The 17,500-nt window shown below is 42.5% G+C and overlaps 1 protein-coding gene across 1 annotated transcript in view; it reads right to left on the bottom strand.

The window, feature by feature from the left end:
• Window positions 1-8,819, bottom strand: part of LOC128699321 (hexokinase-1) — a 40,404-nt gene extending 31,585 nt beyond the window's left edge. The window contains exon 1 of the mRNA XM_053791939.2: window positions 8,771-8,819. The gene's annotated coding sequence lies outside the window, so the exon portion shown is untranslated. The remainder of the gene's footprint in view (window positions 1-8,770) is intronic.
• Window positions 8,820-17,500: the final 8,681 nt, after the last annotated feature.

The following is a 17,500-nucleotide window of genomic DNA, read 5'->3' on the forward strand; positions in this document are numbered from 1 at the left end:
TGAGCGTGTTAGATAGGGGCGAATGGAGACAAATGGTTTTAGGACTTGACGTGCTGTTGGAGTGTGAGCAAGGTAACATTTATGAAGGGATTCAGGGAAACCGGCAGGCCGGACTTGATTCCTGGAGATGGGAAGTACAGTGCCTGCACTCTGAAGGGAAGGGGGTGTTAATGTTGCAGTTCTCTAACTGTAGTGTAAGCATACCTCTGGCAAGACAGTGATGGAGTGAATGATAATGAAAGTTTTTTCTTTCTCGGGCAACCCTGCTGTTTCCCACCAAGGAGGGGTGGCCAGGTGCAGAGGGGGACTGAGCTTTTTACCTTGCTGATGCTGGATTTTGCTCTTACTACTAATTTTTGTGCTTTGTGTTAAGAACCTGAAAAATCTATTTGCCTGCCTTACCCGTAATGCCTATGACCTTCATTTTGTGTACAGTCACTCTATGATTACATCTGTCAAATGCCTTTGCAATGTCTGTGTATATCACATCTGTATTATGGTTATCTTACAAAGCCTCCGTAATTCTGTCATAATGGTTCAGCAGTTGTGACAGACATGATGGTCCTGTTCTAAAACCATGATGGTTTGGGTTATGCCGATTGTGCTGTTCCATGAAATTTGTAATCTGCCGTGGGAAGTTAGTGCTACGGGTGTGTAATTTTTAGCTAGTGCTCTACTACCTCCCTTATGGAGCTATGTCTGCGCTATTCAATGTCTCTGGTATTTCACCTATGTCTAGACTCTTTCTCCAGAGAATACTGAGGGCTCTTGCTAGTGGTACTTTGCACTTTTTTATATATATATAAATAAAACATTCCATGAATCTGTTCCAGGTGTTGACTGAGTAGGCATGATTTCAGTTTCTTTTTCGAAATCTATGGGATTGGTACTAATGTCATTTAGTTTGTCTGCGCGGCCTTCTGCTGGAGTGAAAAAGTTTCTGCATTATCTACCCTGCTTTCATTTAGTGGATTGCTGAACACCGACTCATACTGTTCCTTTAAAATTTCGCTAATTTCCTGTTCATCGTCAGTGTAGGAGTCTCCTCTCCTCAATGGCCCAGTTCTACAGGTAGTTTTTAACTTGGATTTTGCATATGAATAAAAAATATTTTGGGCCTCTTGCAATATCGTGGATAGCCTTTTGTTCCCCGTGTGCTTCTTCTGTTTGGTATGACCTCTTAAGTTATTGTTCTAAATCAGTGATCTCTTGGCTTGCGACACGTTTATGTTTTTAATTAATTTGGTTGGGAAAGCCTGGAGCCACATGCTGATCCCGAAACATGGAAAGCCGAGATGATGGATGTGGTATTGGAAAACCTCATACATCAACACGTTAGGGACACTACCAAAGAGAGAGAGAGAGAAGTGAGGATGAACCGGCAAGACTGGACCTCGTGCTTACCCTGAGTAGCTCGGATATTGAGGGCATTACATATGAAAGGCCCTTTGGAGCTAGTGATCACGTGGTTCTGAGCTTTGAATACATAGTAGAATTACAAGTGGAGAGGGTAACAGGAGTAAGATGGGAAAAGCCAAACTACAAAAGGGAGGACTACACAGGCATGAAGAACTTCCTGCAGGAGGTTCAGTGGGAAAGAGAATTGGTAGGAAAGTCAGTAAACGAAATGATGGAACATGTAACAACAAAATGCAAAGAGGCAGAGGAAAGGTATGTTCCCAAGGGTAACAGAAATAATGGGAAGACCAGAATGAGCCTTTGGTTTACCCAAAGGTGCAGGGAGGCAAACACTAAGTGCACTAGAGAATGGAAAAAGTACAGAAGACAAAGGACCTAGGAAAATAAAGAGATTAGTTGAAGAGCCAGAAACGAGTATGCACAGATAAGGAGGGAGACTCAGAGTACGAAAACGACATAGTATCAAAAGTCAAGTCTGACCCAGAACTGTTGTATAGCCACATCAGGAAGAAGACAACAGTCACGGACCACGTAATCAGGCTGAGGAAAGAAGTTGGGGAGCTCACAAGAAACGACCAAGAAGTAAGGAGCTCGAAATGAGATTTAAGGAAGTATGTACAGTGGAGACCGAAAGGATTCCAGGAAGTCAGATCAGGTGGGTACACCAACAAGGGATATACCAACAAGTGTTGGATGAAATACACACAACCGAGGAGGAGGTGAAGAAACTGCTACGCGAACCTGATACCTCAAAGGCGGTGGGACCGGGCATCTCTCCGTGGGTCCAGAGATGGAGCAGAGATGCTGTGTGTACCACTAACGACAATTTTCAACACATGCAGTGAAACTGGGCAACTACCTGAGGTATGGAAGATGGCAAATGTTTTCCCCGTTTTTAAGAAAGGAGACAGACACGAGGCACTAAACTATAGACCAGTGTCACTGATGTGTATAGTATGCAAAGTCATTGAGAAGATTATCAGGAGGAGAGTGGTGGAGCACCCAGAACGGAACACGCTTATAAACGACAACCAGCACGGATTCATGGAAAGCAAATCTACCCGCCCCTCTCTCTCGTATCTTACAAAAGTAAGACACGAGAGAGAGAGGTGGGTAGATTGAATTTTTCTGGACTGCAAGAAGGCCTTCGACACAGTTCCTCACAAGAGATTAGTGCAAAAGCTAGAGGATCAGGAACATGTAACAGGACACCGCAATGGGTCAGAGAATACCTAACGCGACGAGGTATCCGAGTGGGCGCCTGTGACGAGCGGGGTTCCACAGGGGTCAGTTCTAGAACCAGTGCTATTTCTGGTATATGTGAATGACATGACGAGAATAGACTAAGAAGTGTCCCTGTTTGCAGATGATGTGAAGTTAATGAGGAGAATTATATCGGATGAGGATCAGGCAGGACTACAAAGAACCCTGGACAGGCTGGAAGCTTAGTCCAGCAACTGGCGCCTCGAATTTAACCCCGCCAAATGCAAAGTCATGAAGATCGGGAAAGGCAAAAAAGACCGCAGACAGAGTATAGACTACTTCGTTCAAAGAAAAGGAACTTGGGGTGAGTATAATACCGAGCACATCTCCTGAGGCGCACATCAACCAGATAATTGCTGTAGCATATGGGCGCCTCGCAGACCTGAGAATAGCATTCCGATACCTCAGTAAGGAATCGTTCAAGACTATACACCCTGTACGTCAGGCCCATACTGGAGTATGCAGCACCAGTTTGGAACCCACATCTGGTCAAGCACGTCGAGAAATTAGAGAAAGTGCAAAGGTTTGCAACAAGACTAGTTCCAGAGCTAAGGGTAATGCCCTACTAAGAAAGGTTAAGGGAAATCGGCTGACGACACTGGAGGACAGGAGGGTTAGGGCAGACATGATAACGACATACAAAATGCTGCGAGGAACTGACAAGGTGGACAGAGACAGGATGTTCCAGAGATGGGACACAGAAACAAGGGGTCACAAATGGAATTTGAAGACTCAGATGAGTCAAAGAGATGTTAGTAAGTATTTCGTTAGTCATAGAGTTGTTAGGAAGTGGAACAGTCTGGCAAGTGACGTAGCGGAGGCAGGAACCATACAAAGTTTTAAGATGAGGCATGATAAAGCTCATGGAGCAGGGAGAGAGAGAGAGAACCTAGTAGCGATCAGTGAAGAGGCGGGCCAGGAACTATGTCTCGACCCCTGCAACCACAAATAGGTGAATACAGTGTTGTAGTTCCCTAACCCTGAGTTTATACTCCTTGGTACTTCATTGATGTTGTAATTGTTTTATCTCTGATTAGTTCCTCGTTGTTTGTAAATATCTAATCCAGGGTATTTTCATTTCTAGTGGGATCACTTATCTGTTGGTTCAATGAGTACATTTCACAAAGCGTCATTAGTTCCTTGGTATGTGCCTGTTGAGCCAGGGTGCTTCCAGGAGATTAGCATTCCGATACCTAAGTAAGGAATCTTTCAAGACACTGTACACCGTGTAGGTCAGGCCCATACTGTAGTAAGCAGCATTTTGGAACCCGCACCGGGGCAAGCACGTTAAGAAATTAGAGAAAGTGCAAAGGTTTGCGACAAGGTTAGTTCCAGAGCTAAGGGGAATGTCCTATGAAGAAAGGTTGAGGGAAATCAGCCTGACGACACTGGAGGACAGGAGGGATAGGGGAGACATGATAACGACATACAAAATACTGCGTGGAATAGACAAGGCGGACAGAGAAAAGATGTTCCAGAGAGGGGACACAGAAACAAGGGGTCACAATTGGAAGTTAAAGACTCAGATGAGCCACAGGGATGTTAGGAAGCATTTCTCCAGTCATAGAGTGGTTAGGAAGTGGAACAGTCTGGCGAGCGATGTAGGGGAGGCAGGAACCATACATAGCTTTAAGATGAGCTACGATAAAGCTCATGGAGCAGGGAGAGAGAGGACCTAGTAGCGTTCAGTGAAGAGGCGGGGCCAGAAGCTGAGTCTCGACTCCTGCAACTACAATTAGGTGAGTACATCGATATGTGTTATAGTTTTCTATCTTAATCTCTCCGTCCAAAACATCCCTTGTGTGTGTTTCTGTAAATGCTCCAAACATGGCATTCGCTTCTGAGAGGAGCCCAATAATATAACTAACTTCACCACACTGAACACAGAATGGTTACTTATAGTGGTACTCTGTCATATTCCTTCACACAGGAGGAGTTACAGAGGCATTGAAATCTGTCAACCTGAGATGGGAGAGTTCAGTTTGGCGATGAGGATATCGCCAAGCATTCCTATTGGCTCAGTAGCTATGAGAGTTTACCAGGTTTCATTCCAGCGGATTTGGAGCCACTATTATATGGATATAGCCATCTTGTAGGATAGTCTATATAAGATCCTTAACTAATTATGTTGTGCCCATGTTAACGTTGGCTAATTAAAATTCTCTCCGGCTCTTGGAGCTAATGCAAAACGAAACACTCAGAATTATTGTTCGCTGTCCTAAAACTACTAAGGTTCTTAAATATAAGGAAGGAGCTTGGTGTTCCTAGTATCAGTGATTAACACTGCTGAGATTAACATTGTCCTTGGTAACTGAATGTTAAGAAATTAACCAGACAGTGTCACTACAAATCATACTAAATATATAGAAATAAAAAAAAAAAATTTAAATGAGCCACATTTCTCTATCTCTGTAGCCAATAAGAGCATTTCAACCCCTTAATGGAGGTTGTGCTCATCAAATATCACATATCTTGAAGCCCCTCCCAAGAAGCTCAACACAAATAATCCCTTCCTTAAATCACTTGCAAAGACAACTGCTGAAAGAGGAAATTTCTCGCATAACTGTTAGTAATAATATATCACAAATTTTATACGCTGATGGATCTAACCAGGGCTGCATCTGCTCTTGTTGCCACCTCCTACATAAGAACGATAGAAACTATGTTGAGTTAGGCTTGAGAATTAACAACTGGGCGTCCTGAATTGTTTGCCACCCTATTGACACTAAAGTTAACTTATGACACTGAGCCCTGGCTCTTTGAATACTAATGATTCTGTCATCAGTGAGATAATGACTGACAAATTGTTCATTGTAGAAGCCAGGTATAGATATTCAAACGTCTGAGGAAAAATAAAATTTCTAAACAGTTTTTATGGATTCCATCGCATACAATACATCTGATAAATTAGACAAAGAAATTACACCGAAGGTATAAGTGTCTAGCATTAGGAATAATATTATGAGAAAAATAGATAACGAAAGTGAATAAAGAATAAAAAGGCACAATACTGTGACCGGAATAATACACAAATAACCCGCATGTATAGAGACTGAAACCTACGACGCTTCGGTCCTATTTGGACAATTAACTAGTCACACTAGTATGACTAGTTAATGGTATAGGTCGGACCGAAACATCGCCGTAAGTTTAAGTCTCCTATGTGCGGGTTATTTGTGTAATGAAAGTGAATGTCATAGGACTGCAGCTAGAAGCCTGAATAGATCTATCACTCACTATGATAACATGAACGTAGATAAGCATGTTTACGGGGCAACTTGGAATGTGAACAGACTGATTGATGTTGTAGTAGCCAGGCTCAGGCTTGGTTACGAATACTTCTGGCAGTTCGGCAGCTCCACTTTGTTAAACACTATAATAATAATAATCATCTCTATTTCTACAAGTGCATGTACAACTTATACAGATCTAGCTGACATCAGTTACTATAAAAAAGGCCCCTTGTTAGGCAGAGTATTTCGGGCAAATTAGGCAAATTTTCTCCCCAGGCTCTATAACTTAGATTTATAACTGCCTAACAAAGAGAACACAAAGAGTAATAGCAAACAAAGTAAAGTCTGAAGCGGCTACAGTGCAAAGCTCTGTTCCACAAGGCTCAGTACTTGCTCTCATCCTGTTTATCATCCTCATATCTGACACAGACAGAGATGTAAGCCACAGCACCGTGTCTTCCCTTGCCGATGATACCCGAATCTGCATGACATTATCATCCATCGGAGATACCGCAAGTCTCCAAGCGGACGTCAACCAAATCTTCATATGGGCCTCGGAAAACAATATGAAGTTCAGTGAAGAGAAATTTCAATTACTCCGATATGTAAACTCCAGGAAATTAAAACTGAATCAGAGTATAAAACAAATTCCAACCACACAATAGAGCGTAAAACTAATGTGAAGGATCTAGAGTGATAATGCCAGGGGATCTCACTTTCAAATATGACAATAATGCGTCTACCACAGCTGCAAGGAAAATGATAGGATGGATAATTAGAACCTTCAAAACTAGGGATGCCAAGCCCATGATAATTCTCTTCAAATCGCTTGTGCTCTCTAGGCTGGAATATTACTGTACAGTAACAGCCCCCTTCAAGGCTGGCGAAATTGCAGACCAGGAGAATGTAAATAAAGCTAGCTTTCCCGGCACGTATAAGTACGATAAAGCATCTAAATTACCGGGAACAGTTGAAGTCCCTTGAATGCAGGCGAGAAAGGTACATGATAATATACACTTCGAAAATCCTAGAGGGACTAGTCCCAAATCTGCACACGAAAATCACTCCCTACGAAAGCAAAAGATTTGGCAGGCGATGTAACATCCCCCAATGAAAAGCAGGGGCGCCACGAGTACGCTAAGAGAAAACATTGTCAGGGGCCGAAGACTGTTCAACAGCGTTCCAGCATACATAAGGGGGTTACCAACGGACCCCTGGCTGTCTTCAAGAAGGCGCTGGACAGGTGCCTAAAATCAGTACCTAACCAGCCAGGCTGAAGTTCGTACGTTGGTTTGCGTGAGGCCAGGAGTAACAGCCTGGTTGATCAGACCCTGATCCACCACGAGGCCTGGTCACAGACCGGGCCGCGGGGGCGTTGACTCCAGAAACTCTCTTTAGGTATACTCAAGGATGCGACCCACACCAGTCAGCTAACACCCAAGTACCTATTTACCGCTAGGTGACCAGGGACAGCAGGAGTTTTAAGAAAACATGCCCTAATGTTTCTACCCGTACCGGGGATCGATCCACAGACCTCAGTGTGTGAGGTGAGTGCGCTAGCAACCGAGCTACGGGACTATATGCTTCAATGTCCTCTTACTGAAGAATACAGATAGATAGTATACTAACCTATATGACACCAGATATTATGCAAATACTCTAAGTTTGCTCACAATAAATATTTGTAGATATATAACAACATGGTCTCCTGTTAACCCCTTTTTTGGGCCTAGTTCCTAGGCCTTTTGTGTATAAATATCATCTTGCGTTAACGTTCATAGGATGGATAATGGGTGCAAAAATAAAAAATCTGCCGCTTCAGCAGCAAAATCTAAATCTAAAGATCTTCCAGGACACTCTATGCCACGGGGAGAGACACTGGGACACAGGAGAGGACAGAGAAAGATAAGATTTTTAACCCTGGAGGGTTAGCCACCCAGGATAACCCAAGAAAGTCAGTGTGTCTTCGAGAACTGTCTAACTTATTTCCATTGGGGTCCTCAATCTTGTCCCCCAGGATGCGACCCACACCAGTCGACTAACACCCAGGTACCTATTTGCTGCTAGGTGAACAGGACAACAGGTGTAAGGAAACACGTCGCAGTGTTTCCACCCGCCCGGAATCGAACCCGGGCCCTCCGTGTGTGACGCGGGAGCTTTAGCCACCAGATCACCGGGACACATACGGAATCTGAGTATGCAGGTGAATTATACACATATTAGCAAGCACTTTGCAATTGTTGTTAGCTTAAACCAGACAAGATTTCGAAAGCAAATACATAATCACTTAAAGACTATTATTATTATTATTATTATTACATTCACGGAGAAGCGCTGACCCTGTGGGGCCACGCAACACCTGGGGAATGGGAGGTAATCAGGTTTGATCTGAGAGAAGGGAGGGTGGCTTCGGTCCTTTTAATGTAGAGTCCTTCACAGGCACCAAGACACCTTTCTTAAAGGGACAACATCATAATAGCAAATAAAGGTTAGGGGCAGAGCCAAGAGCTGGAACTCAACACCCATAAATTCAGCTAGATACATGTAGTACACACGTGCTCGTTTTTTTTTTTTATCAGTGTACTAAAAGGCGCATTAAGGTTCCTGCTCTTGGAAATATCGAGAAAACCTGGCATCTCTACTGAATGTGTTTCCTTGGAATAAAAAAACGTCGTTAAGGACGAATTTTAGGCCCGTTTCTGGTACCGCATCGCCCGAAGCGTCATGGTGGCGGCTCGCCTCAACGAGACGTTTTTAGCACTACTAAATTCCATTCTTAAAGGCGTTAATCTAAGGGCCAGAACAATAGGAGGTCAGGAAGAACAATGATCAGCTCGACGAGTCAAGCGGTTTACCTTGGCTGCCACTGAGTGGTTGACGAAGCTCGAGATAAAGTGTTGCTTTACGTTTAACCAAACTTCTGCTTAACACTACGTCTATGTTAACTCTGCTGTCTGGCAGTGTGGTCACTCCTACTGTGTTGCCAACCATCCCCGGAAACCGTGTTGTACTGCACAACTTTCTCAACGGGATTATCAGAGAATTTTGATACATCTGGCGTTAGTGTTCCCCATAAAACGTTTATAAAGACATTGTGTTTACTGAATTCTGACATGATAGACTCTTCAGGGAAGGTTTCTTTATATTTAAAATAGGAGAAACGAGGCATTTTTTTACTTTAACCTACAGCTTTAAATAATCAATATAGCTCACCTTGCTTTATTGGTACACTAGGGGAGAAGAAATGGTTCAAAGATGTTAGATTCATGGGAATTATTAAACCCGGTCTTTAAGACCACCCTGAGGGCATAATTAGAATTATTGTTAATATATATCTATGTACCTCCTAGACCTAGTAGTTTACAGTATCCTGCAATAAAAAAAATTGGATTACAATAACAGAATGAAGTCACCGTCACCAGACTGACGTATCTCTGTTGAGGTCAATTAATTCTCTACCCCAGGATTCAAGCTAAGTCGCCTAATACCCAGGTACCTCAGGTATCTAAGCATTAGGTGAACAGGTTTAAAGAAACATACCCAACATTATTACACACACACACATACGTATATATATATATATATATATATATATATATATATATATATATATATATATATATATATATATATATATATATATATATATATATATATATATATATATATATATATATATATATATATATATATATATATATATATATATATATATATATATATATATATATATATATATACACACACAAACATTTCTTCTGAGATCAGAGAAAGACTCGAACCTCCGTAGCTTGACTCCCTACATGAGTTGCGATTTAATGTTCACAATATTTTATGCGGGGTAGGGGTCGGCCTAGGAAAGGTTGGAGGGAGGGGGTAAAGGAGGTTTTGTGTGCGAGGGGCTTGGACTTCCAGGAGGCATGCGTGAGCGTGTTTGATAGGAGTGAATGGAGACGAATGGTTTTTAATACTTGACGTGCTGTTGGAGTGTGAGCAAAGTAACATTTATGAAGGGGTTCAGGGAAACCGGCAGGCCGGACTTGAGTCCTGGAGATGGGAAGTACAGTGCCTGCACTCTGAAGGAGGGGTGTTAATGTTGCAGTTTAAAAACTGTAGTGTAAAGCACCCTTCTGGCAAGACAGTGATGGAGTGAATGATGGTGAAAGTTTTTCTTTTTCGGGCCACCCTGCCTTGGTGGGAATCGGCCAGTGTGATAATAAAAAAAATAATAATAATATTTTATGCACACAGCCAGATCATATACAACTATGGGCACCCAACAGAGACTTATGTATTGTTTTCCATAGCCTGAGGCACGAGGCTGGTGTCCGGTTATTAAATAACCGGACACCAGCCTCGTATTCTTCAGGCGATGAAATAACCGTTATTTCATCGCCTCTGTTAAGTATTCTAAAATCTGTCTCGGGAACTAGAGCTAGAGTGGAAATAAGTCATTTTACCTGACTTTTTTTTTAGGTTATCCTGGGTAATCTAAGCATATGCTGCCATGTATGATAATTTATGTAACTATTTATGTATGGTTTGGTATGGTTTGAGTCGAGTTATGTATGCCTGTACCTGAAAAAACTTATTAAACAGTTTGACACCAGTCTGGTGCCAAAGGCTGTTGGAAATGCCCGTAGTGAATCTTTTCTTAAATTCTGAAGAAAAGGCAGAGCAACGATCGGAAAAAAATTGGTGCTGAAATTTTATGACACATTTAAGAAAAACTTTAAGTGATAGCATATCAGCCCTGAATGTTCGTTCAAGGAAGAAACATTAAGTAAGAGCCTCTGATGATGCCCTCTGGGAACAGGCCTGTGCCAGGTGAAGCAACCGTAATAATACTTTACCCATGGAAACCCTTCCCTCCGCTGGATACCCTTCCCTCCGCTGGATACCCTTCCCTCCGCTGGATACCCTTCCCTCCGCTGGAAACCCTTACCTCCTCTAGAAACCCTTCCCTCCGCTGGAAATCCTTCTCTCCGCTGGAAACCCTTCCCTCCGCTGGATTCCCCTCCCTCCTCTGGAAACCCTTCCCTCCGCTGGATATCCTTCCCTCCGCTGGATACCCTTCCCTCCGCTGGAAGCCCTTCCCTCAGCTGGAAATCCTTCCCTTCCCTGGAAAGTCTCCCCGTACTTTTGGAAAAGATGTAACAGACACCAAGCAAAGCCAACGACACTACCTTTCCTCGATGTTCGGCTCTAAATCTGATCATGAACTACGTTTCAGAATCTACCGGAAACCTACTAATCAACATTATCCTCTCCACTGATACCAGCCACCACACCCAGACTAAAAGTGGAGTCATGGGCATTTTCTCTATCTCCGTATCTGCAGCAGCGAATTATTTAAAGTAGAATGCTCTTTCCTAGAACAGATCATTTCTGAACTTCACTATCCTCATCATCTCACCAGAGATATCGTCATCTAGACGACACACAGTCAGAAGAAGATACATAGCCCTCCCTAACAACTGTGGTTAAACATATCTCCATTCATTCTCTTCAACACTAACTCCCAGGTATCCACCACTGCCTCCACTACGATCAAGGGCATCACCAATAAGGGATTCCATCAAGTCTAAGCTACCGCAGGGGATATGCTCAATAAAGATACGCAACTATTGCACGTGTGTTACTCATTAACTTTTCATCAATGTCTGATTACTCATAGCTACCGTATAATGCCACCATAACATGTCTCAGTGATTCAGACTCCGAGAGAATTAAACTCAAAATGAGATCTGACATCCTACAATTCCAGTCCCTTTAAAGGCCCAGTCATTGCGTACTATGTAGCGTACCTGGAGGGGGAAGGTGTTCCGGGGATCAACGCCTTCGCAGCCCGGTTCATGGCCAGGCCTCACGGTAGATCAGGACCTGATCAACCAGACTGTTACTGCCGGCTGCACACAAACTGACGTATGAGCCACAGCCCAGCTGGTCAGGTACTGATTTTAGGTGCCTGTACAGCGCCCACTTGAAGACACGTAAGTACCTATTGGTAATTCCCCTTATGTATGCTGGGAGGCAGTTGAACGGTCTTGGGCCCCTGACACTTACTGTGTTGTCTCTTAGCTTACTCATGGCGCCCCTGCTTTTCATTGGGGGGGGGGAGATGTTGCACCGCTTGCTGAGTCTTTCGCTTTCGTGTATGTCTCAGAGTGTATACACTGTGTTTACTTCAATTCCTATTTTAGGGTTTTCACGTATTCTTGCCTGGTGGTGAGCCCATGCAGTCTTAATGACCCCCGTGTTGTCGACAGGCTTTAAACCCAGTTAGTTATTTAATGGCTATCAGCTATCAAGGGTCATACAGCTCAGGCCGTCGCAGCCCTTAAAATATAACAACAACATGTAAAAAGCCGGGAGGTATGTCTCAATACAGTTCCTGCTGGGGTAGCCCTTAATAAATATAACGACAACAACAACAGTTTGTATAAATCAGGGAACGGATTGGGGTTGAACCCATGACAAGTGAGTCCTAGTACTCACTCGCCATGGGTTCAATCCCCATCCGTTCTCTAATTTGTTTGTAATCGTGTTATTAGGATTTCGTGAGACAGTTTGTATAAGATTATACGACATAAATTCTTTGTATTTAAAACATTTGTATCGATAATTTAAAATTAAATAACAATAAGGTACTTAAGGTCTTGCTTTAGCAAGACAACTTGTTTAAAATAACCCTAAAACGGTCCAAATGAATTAAATTTGCTTAAAATCAATTACCACATAAGTATTGTGGAAAACTGCATTTATCTGAATGTATCATTATGTACATAACAGTAAATGAACAAAGATCATTATTATTTATAATTTAGACAAGTAGGAATTTGGGACACCTAGGTCGCAAAAAATGTCCCCCTTCGATACCTACCACTGTCATATCCACAAGTTGCTCTGGACCTACTAATTACAAATGAAATATACATCACCAGGAATGCTGGTAAATATATAAATTTGTGGACTGTATATTAAATTAAAAAATGGTTATATATAAGCACATTTACATAACAGAAGGAAAATATCTTAATATCACTCACCAATATGACTGGAGATTAAGGTGTATCATACTCAGAAAACCTCACTGTCTATCTACGAAAATAACACTGGCCAGGTTACAACATAAACAGACTTATCTGAGGTTCCTGGAGCTGTCTTGTCCAGTCGCCTGATACTCAAATTATGCAGGAATGTACATCCAACAATTTCGCCTCCTATTTGAGAGGTGTCAATCCAAATTTAACCTCTAGAGCACGAAAAATTCTTCCCATTACTAATGTCTGTTACTCAATTCAAAAACAAAAATGGCGAGTGTACTTCTGCGCAGGCGCAGCTTCCCGTTTTCGATAACATAAATTTTATTAAATACAGTATGGCCATCTATTTACATATAACCACTGTATTTCTGGAAAATATATACAGTATTTTCCACAAGTATCACACATGCTTAAACTCACTTATCATATAAGTATCAGACATTTTCATGGGGAGAAGTGTCAAGTAGCACCTGGAAATAGGAGGCAATCAAGTTTGATCCATGGAATAGGAGGGTGCCTTACAGTATCCCATACCTCGAGTGCTAGCACACTGAGCTCACACACTGAGGTCCGGAGTTCAAATCTCCGGTACGGCTGGAAAACATAAGGACGTGTTTCCATAAGACACCTGCTGTCAATGTTCACCAATCAGTATAAAATGGGTACCTGGGTGTTAGTCGACTGGTGTGGGTCGCAGCCTGGGACAAAACTGACCTAATTTGCCCGAAATGCTCTGCATAACAAGAGGCTTTCTATATAATAGTGTTATTGATGTCAGCTAGGCCTGTATACCTTGTACAAATACTTGTAGAAATAAAGATGTTATTATTATTATTATTATTATTATTACTATTCCTTGGATGAAGAGGTCTTCACCAGCATCAAGGTACCACCCATGAAGGGTCATTCTCCTCTTCATCGGGGCACTTCCTGTTTACTAACACTGTGAATAAAAATACCCCTTTTTTTAATCCGTCCTTAGAGTTTCTAAAACTCAGACTCTTGAAAAAAAAAATGAAGTCTATAGACTGTGTTGTCAAAATCGATTTCATATAAGTGGTATTTTAGAGTCTTAATGGGCGGTGTCTGGGCTGCGGAGGCCAGACAGTGCTAACACACATCAGACAATAGCAAATTGGTTCAATATGGACAACTATTTTTATTGATTTATTTTTATTTTTTTGCGTCTGGCGCTCGTCTCGTTAAGCAGTGATGGATGCCTTCAATATCGACGCTCTTGTGTAGGCAAACACGTGTTGGTCACCTGTAGCTCACTGGTTGCGAGGGCCAACGCCGGGCCACCATCTGGAAAAGACCCGGGCCGGGTCTTTTCCAGATGAACTAGAGTTCGATTCCCAGGCGAGAGAAGACGTACGACCAAGTCTCCGTCTTGGAATGAATTGGTACCAAGGAGTTAGCTGAGTGTTGTGGGTGGCATCCTGAGGCTGGTGGACTATCTTTGGGCTGGGCTTTGGAGATAACTGACGCAGAATAACATGAGGTAAACTAACACGGCATAGAATAACATGAGGTAGGATAACAGATGAGATAGTATCACCTGACGTGGACAGTGGTGTAGCTACTGGGACACTATGGGGACCGACCGCTCCACCTCAACACATTTTTCAAAAGTAGCGCCTTTTCAAAATTTTTAAACTTTTTAGTTCACTTATGGGATCAAAATCGAATCTCACTTTTTTTATTGTATATAATCGCATGGCCTTTTTGAAGAACTTTCTGGACTCAGGACTTTTCTCGACTGTTGCAGTTGCTTCATAAATTTTTCACATTGCTTCGTTTTGTTTTCATTTTACATTTAAAATTAAAATAAGTAACACACATGGTTTTTTTAAATGCAAAATAACAATCATGTACTTCCTTTAAAACTACATCTTCCTTGTGTCTTGATTTTAAAAATAAAATAAAAATGTATAATGAATTTAAAATTTTTCGGTACGTGTCACGGGGCCTTTTTAATGTGTTCGTTTCCCCTGACTTTAGGACCTGACTACGACACTGGACGAGAGGTAGTAAATGAAGCAGGATAATAGATGAGGAAGGATAGCATGAAGTGGGATTAACAGATGGAGTAGGATAACAAACGAGGGAGGATAACAGATAAGACAGGATAACAGCTGACATAGAATAATAGATAAGGTAGGATCAGACCTAGTTACCTATTTATTCTTACATAAACAGACCCAATAGATGTAAGGAGAATTTCTCACATGCTTCTCCCCGCCTAGGAATCGAACCCTGGGTCACTTGGTTGTGAGCCGTGCGTTTAACCATTAAACTAAAACACTTTCACACATCTTTTTTCCAATACAGAGGAGGAAAAACGTTCTACAGCACATTTTCTTCTTTTTTTTTTAACAAATTTAGATATTGGTTTACGTACGAGCATTACCTGGAGAATGGTTGTTCTGATCGGTTTCCAACTTTAACACAGGTGTGTCTTACCGAAAGTTTGGATTAGTTAAAAAAAATGCAAATTCGAACTAATTACGTTCCAATTTGCATTTTTTTTAAACAAATTGGGATATTGAGGTCTGTTCATGGACCAGGCCAGGGGGGCACTGACCCCCGAACACCCAACAGGTATAGTTAATAATGCTATCATTACGGAATGCCTTTTCGTATCGGTTTCAGACCTTCAACATTGTTGTGTCAAACTTTTAGGAAAGAATAGTTTTTTTTTTATTTTATAAGTTCTAATTTGCCAAATTCATTTATAAAAATTTGTGGTATCTTACTTGCCCTTCTGGAGTCATAAGAATTTATAATATAAAGCTAGAAAGTAATCGTAACTTTATTATATTGCTTTATACGTACAACATATATTTTTTACACAATTTCATTCAGCCGCTTATGAGATAATCGTTTTAATCTAAAGCCATTAAAGGATAAGCTTAATTCTAGCATTTAATCGTATTTTAATACAATGGTATGCGCTAGCATATCTCCTGGAATAACAGACTGTCTATATGATTAATATTAGCTCAGTTTATTGGTTTCCATTATTTAACAGGTAGACCCCAATCCCTGACAACCATCTGTAAGTCTCTCAGGCGTCTGGTTGGTATATAGAGCTCTATGGTCACCACCTGCCAAGTTTTAGCAAGTGATTCGTCTTGTATTGTTACATTGTTCCTGCCTACCTGGAGTCTACCTGCAGGGTGTTCCGGGGGTCAACGTCCCCGCGGCCCAGCCTTTGACCAGGCCTCCCGGTGGATCAGATCCTGATCAACCAGGCTATTACTGCTGGCCGGACGTAGTCCAACGTACGAACCACAACCCTGCTGATCGGGTACTGACTTTAGGTATTACTCTATCAACCGGGCTGGATTGGGATCTATCTCCTGCGTCTCGTAGGCGTTGGCCTACGCTTTCCGAGCCTTTTGTGAGTGTTTATCTAAAACTCCTGGGTCTCTTTGAATTTATCTCCGGCTTCTGGACCTCTTACCGGGGGTAAAAAGGGGATTGAGATATAGCTCCTATGTCTGTTGAAGGAGTTGAGCTGCAGCTCCTAAGCATCCTGCATGCGTTGACGTCCAGGAAACTGCTCCTGTGTGATACAGGGAATCCGTCTTAGGATCGCGCAGAGACTGAAATTTCTAGTTTTGCCTTTTTGTTCCTCATACTGAACGTGTCTTCTTGCATACCTTTTTATGCTATCACCACACTCTGTGCAACCACTTGTCAAACACAGTGCGAGTTATCGACGTATTATATAAAGATTATCTTTCTCTCATCATGAAAGCCCACATCTTGAAGAATGGCTCTGGTTTTCTACGTGAGTGCGTCATCGAAATGGTCGCTCCAAGATTTACTCCGACTCACCGTCCCCAGGCACCTCCTCCTCCAGCCACATGTCATTACCTGGAGTTTACCTGGAGAGAGTTCCGGGGGTCAACGCCCCCGCGGCCCGGTCTGTGACCAGGCCTCCTGGTGGATCAGAGCCTGATCAACCAGGCTGTTGCTGCTGGCTGCACGCAAACCAACGTACGAGCCACAGCCCGGCTGGTCAGGAACCGACTTTAGGTACTTGTCCAGTGTCAGCTTGAAGACTGCCAGGGGTCTGTTGGTAATCCCCCTTATGTATGCTGGGAGACAGTTGAACAGTCTCGGGCCCCTGACACTTATTGTATGGTCTCTTAACGTGCTAGTGACACCCCTGCTTTTCATTGGGGGGATGTTGCATCGTCTGCCAAGTCTTTTGCTTTCGTAGTGAGTGATTTTCGTGTGCAAGTTCGGTACTAGTTCCTCTAGGATTTTCCAGGTGTATATAATCATGTATCTCTCCCACCTGCATTCCAGGGAATACAGGTTTAGGAACCTCAAGCGCTCCCAGTAACTGAGGTGTTTTATCTCCGTTATGTGCGCCGTGAAGGTTCTCTGTACATTTTCTAGGTCAGCAATTTCACCTGCCTTGAAAGGTGCTGTTAGTGTGCAGCAATATTCCAGCCTAGATAGAACAAGTGACCTGAAGAGTGTCATCATGGGCTTGGCCTCCCTAGTTTTGAAGGTTCTCATTAT

This window comes from Cherax quadricarinatus, chromosome 61 (genome assembly GCF_038502225.1).
Source record: "Cherax quadricarinatus isolate ZL_2023a chromosome 61, ASM3850222v1, whole genome shotgun sequence".
Lineage (NCBI taxonomy): Eukaryota > Metazoa > Arthropoda > Malacostraca > Decapoda > Parastacidae > Cherax > Cherax quadricarinatus.